Source organism: Triticum aestivum, chromosome 7A (genome assembly GCF_018294505.1).
Source record: "Triticum aestivum cultivar Chinese Spring chromosome 7A, IWGSC CS RefSeq v2.1, whole genome shotgun sequence".
In the NCBI taxonomy this organism is placed as follows: domain Eukaryota; kingdom Viridiplantae; phylum Streptophyta; class Magnoliopsida; order Poales; family Poaceae; genus Triticum; species Triticum aestivum.
The window spans coordinates 167,624,019-167,629,152 of NC_057812.1; positions in this window are offsets into that span (position 1 = coordinate 167,624,019).

Below are 5,134 nucleotides of genomic sequence, written 5' to 3' on the forward strand. Positions count from 1 at the left end.
CATAAAAAGAATATCAAATGGAGTCCAAACGGAATGAAACCTTCGGGAACGTGATTTTCGGAACAATATCTCAATACAAAGTTCTCCCCCTCTCTTGTGGAGATCTATTCGATGTAATCTTCTTTTGCGGTGTGTTTGTTGAGACCGATGAATTGTCGGTTTATGATCAAGTTTATCTATGAACAATATTTGAATCTTCTGTGAATTCTTTTATGTATGATTGGTTATCTTTGCAAGTCTCTTCGAATTATCAGTTTGGTTTGGCCTACTAGATTGATCTTTCTTGCAATGGGAGAAGTGCTTAGCTTTGGGTTCAATCTTGCGGTGTCCTTTCCCAGTGACAGTAGGGGCAACAAGGCATGTATTGTATTGTTGCCATCGAGGATAACAAGATGGGGTTTATATCATATTGCATGAGTTTATCCCTCTACATCATGTCATCTTGCTTAAAGCGTTATCTATTCTTATGAACTTAATACTCTAGATGCATGCTAGATAGCGGTCGATGTGTGGAGTAATAGTAGTAGATGCAGGCAGGAGTCGGTCTACTTGTCTCGGACGTGATGCCTATATACATTGATCATACCTAGATATTCTCATAACTATGCTCAATCCTGTCAATTGCTCAATAGTAATTTGTTAACCCTCCGTAAAATACTTATACTCTTGAGAGAAGCTACTAGTGAAACCTATGGCCCCGGGGTCTATCTTCCATCATATTAATCTTCCAACACTTAGTTATTTTCATTGCCTTTTATTTTATTTTGCATCTTTATCATAAAAATACCAAAAATATTATCTTATCATATCTATCAGATCTCACTCTCGTAAGTGACCGTGTAGGGATTGACAACCCCTTATCGCGTTGGTTGGGAGGATTTATTTGTTTTGTGTAGGTGCAAGGGACTCGCACATAGCCTCCGACTGGATTGATACCTTGGTTCTCAAAAACTGAGGGAAATACTTACGCTACTTTGCTGCATCACCCTTTCCTCTTCAAGGGAAAACCAACGAAGTGCTCAAGAGGTAGCAAAGACATCTGACACTCCATTATTAAGCCGAACAGAGAGCTTGACAGAATTAACACAGTTCATAATCATCTCAATCCACCTCCTCGACAAGCCCAATTTAGACATCATAGATTCTAGAAAAGCCCATTGTACCCAGTCATATGCCTTTGTCATATCCAGTTTTACTGCACATAGGCACATTTTCCGTTTCCTCTATCTGATGGAATGTATACACCCATAAGAGATAAGGACACTATCCTTGATCAGCGGTCCTGGCACAAAAGCACTTTGCTTCTCAGAGATAAGAATTGGCAAGACGTCATTAAACCGGTTAGCCAAAACTTTAGCCGCTATCTCAAAACTTTTGAACACTATGTGACTTAATTTATTAATTTACAATAGGTTTGAAGATACTAAAACAAATTATTAATTTACAACAGGTTTGAAGGTACAAAAAAACACCGCTAACAAATAGACATCATATGGCTGTGTGCATCACACAATGCAGAGGCCAAGTGTTTCGACCTCCTTTTCAAAAAGGAAAGCAAATAGACATCGTAAAGAAAGGTTGACCAAGTAAAACCAAAAGTTGCATCAAAGATCGTTAAAGTTGACAGCTCTACATCGCGAATAATTTGTCATGTCTAACTCCTTCTTTTACGTCTCAACGTTCCAACTAGCCTGCGGTGAAGAAACAAACAACACAAAACCAAATTTGCACAACCTAGACTAATTGAAAAGTGTAAAGAGCCTACGGTATTGAACAGATTATGACCGATGAGACACCCTAAGTGAAGCATCGTCTATTAGATGACACGTTCTTTGTACAACGGAGGCGCTTGCTTGACCTTAAACTAAGGCCCTTGACAATTTAGAACTACAAGTTCGAAGCAAAAACAAAAAAAGGTTTGATACAAGGTCATAAATGATCGGAAATAGTGACACGACACCTATGAGAAAAGGTGAAGGAGACCACAATGATCCTCGGTTCTCCCATGGATAACTATCCGTAGCCCACCTAGACGCACGACTAGCTCCCGTGGCCGTTGTTGGCCTACGATGAGGTGGCCCATAGGGATAACATTTCTAAAGTTCATGTTATTGATAAGTCGATCCTGTCTAGGCTGATCTGTTGTCGTCCCAACAGTCTCTAGAGCTGCAGAAGCCTGACAATTTTGTACACAAGGTCAGTCGGATGTTTGAAAACACACCCTCTGTAACTGCTTTGTTACGAGTTGCCATAACGCCCAAGCTATATATAGCCGCCAAGTCAGACCAATGTAAACGTCTATCGCAGCCTAAGGTTCCTGGATAAGTTGATGGAAATTGGTGAACCCTACTTATTAAAGGAGCACCCCATGGCCTCAATAATAAAACTCCAAACAAATATTGCAACGATACAATAGAAGAGAATATTTTTACATTTTTTGTCCTCTCTACACCATACAAATTTTCCGTCTCCCGAGCCATGTCTTTTGAGGACTCCCCACTATGGATTCAGTTCTTGGCCACTTGCCACAAAATATCTTAATTTCTGCAGGGATCCGAGCTTTCCATATACCCATCACCTTGCATCGGTGCACAGTTTTAAAATTTTCTTTGTATAAGAATCCCGTGGAAAACACCCCAGAGGGTTCCAACTTCCACGAAGGTATATTCCTCCCCGATGAGAACCTTGTATTGGTTACCTCACTTTGAAGATGATGTCATTCATATGTCTCTGATTGGCCAAGTGAATGCCTAAAACTCAGAATCCGCCAATTATCCACCCCAAAGACCCATCAATAAGGCATCAGGGTTGCCCATGATGGAAAGCGGGCGTGTGTATTAATCGCGGAGTGGCTCATCACTAATTCACTGATCAAGCCAAAATTTGGCCAATTACCCATTAAGCACCACGAATTTATTCCCCAACCTAAGGAGAGGTTGAATTTCCCCACTGCCCTCGCATACTGTGTTGTTTTGATGTTCAAGTTAATCTCAAGCCCGCCCTGGGAAAGTTTTATTCATAAAGATCTGTTGCCAAAGTCCCCATGGCCTGACGGGATTTTCCATGCCCACTTAACAATAAAGCACCAATTCATTATCTTATTAATGATCAACCCAAGACCGTCAACCTCTTCAGGGGATCATAGGACACTTAACCATGTGGTACTTTTATTTATCCATCTCGTCCCAGAAGAAATAGGATGACACTTTGTCTAAATTTTCATGAACCCCATCTTCCAAGAGGTAAAATCCCATTACATACATAGAAATGTTGGTGAGGTGGTGGTTAATAAGCACAAGCCTCCCTCCTGAGACAAGGATCGTGCCTTGCCATGGCTCAACCCTACCGACCACCTTGCCCACTATCGGCTCAAATCCACAATTCTCAAGGCACGGTTAGAAATGGGCATGCCTAGGTATGCGATGAGAATGGACCATCTTGCAGTTCATCATCTGTGCATCCCTAAGTTGCCATTCAAGGTCATCCTTAGTGATAATAGCCACACTCTTTGAATTTATTAAGTCCTAACATGGACTCAAAGCACATGAGGAGGAACTTAAGATCAGTAATCCCAGTCAAAGAGTTTCGGATGAGGATTAGTGCATCATCTGCATATTATAGATGCGAGAGTGTTCCAAGCACCACCATGGACGCAACTCCCTGAATATGACCCGCTTCTTTAGTGCAATCAAGCATTGCTGCCAAAGCATCGAAAACTATGTTGAATAGAAGGGGCGACCATAGGTCACCCTGTTGTACCCCCGCACATTCCTAAAGGATGGCCCAACCTCGCCTTTAATGTAACATGATGCTAGCATCCATGATTTATCATGAATATTTGTGTTTGTCATTACTACTTTGGAATATGCTACTAGTGAACATATGAGCTCCGGTCCAATTTCCTCCATAAGAAGCCTTCCAGACACATTTATAGATGCCTTTTTATTTCTAGTTATTATTTAGTTCAAAATATATAAATACTTCCAAACACATTATCTGCTCATAACTTGTTGCAACTAGCAAGATTAGTGCAACTATGGGTTCTTAATTTGTTTTGCAGTTCTTGTCTCTGTTTTTTTTTTGAAACAATGAGCATGCCTCGTCGACTTCCATTAAAGAAACTGCCAATATTTCACAAGGATAAGAAAGAGGCGATAAGAATTAAAACAGAGGGAGCCAAATAGGTGCCACACAGGGCCCTGCCACCTCAAAAGAATGATAATAGAAAGCGAGATATGTTTCCAAAAGCGAGACTCAAACTGAAATGTAGCATCACGACAACTGAAACCAGATCCACAAAGGCTAGTACAACAAGCATACAAGAAAGGGATGAAAAAGGAGAAACAAGCAGTGTTATCTCTATGGATTGATACTTGGTTCCTCAATTGAGGGAAGGTTACCACTTGTTGTAAACCTCTACACTTTGAGGCCTAACAATTGTTGCCTAGTGATAGTTCATTTGAGTAGCAGCATGTCGTCGAAGAGACAAGAGCATGATGACTGTGGCACTCATTGTTGCATCTCGTGTGGTTCAAGGCCGAACTACACAACACATGTGCCCCGCCGCCATCGGGGCCCATTTTTTGCCAATGCCTAGATCAGGGAGTCACCATTGTCGTCATTGGGTCGAGCTCACGGAGGAAGCACACACAGAGAGATGTCCAAGAAGACATTGTGGGGTTAGCATTGTTGAGGTTGATCTCGACTACCATCACAGGACCATAGATGGAGGTGGCAGCATCGACCATGGCTATCTAGAGCGAGGTGTTGGTGTTGGTCATAGCACAAAGGTGGCACATGGTGGAGAATTGAGGAATTAGTGGGGAAGTAGAGAAATGATTGGGGGGGAGGACTAAGGTGTTGCGCAACTTGGTGGGGGAGGATCATGATGGCTTAGGGTTAGTTTTTGGTAGGGGCTTTTATATGAAATGGCAGGAAGGGTGCTCAAGTGGCCTCGTAAGTTATTGACAGATGGATTTTGGGTTTCTTAATTAGTTGTGGACAGGAGAGCGTGGTGAGGTAGTGGGTCGTCAATGGTATCGGCCATATTTGGGGCCTATCAATGGTGACTTTTGCTATTGAAACTCTGTTGTTATTATATTTACAAAAATGGTAAACTGGCCGATGACCCCCT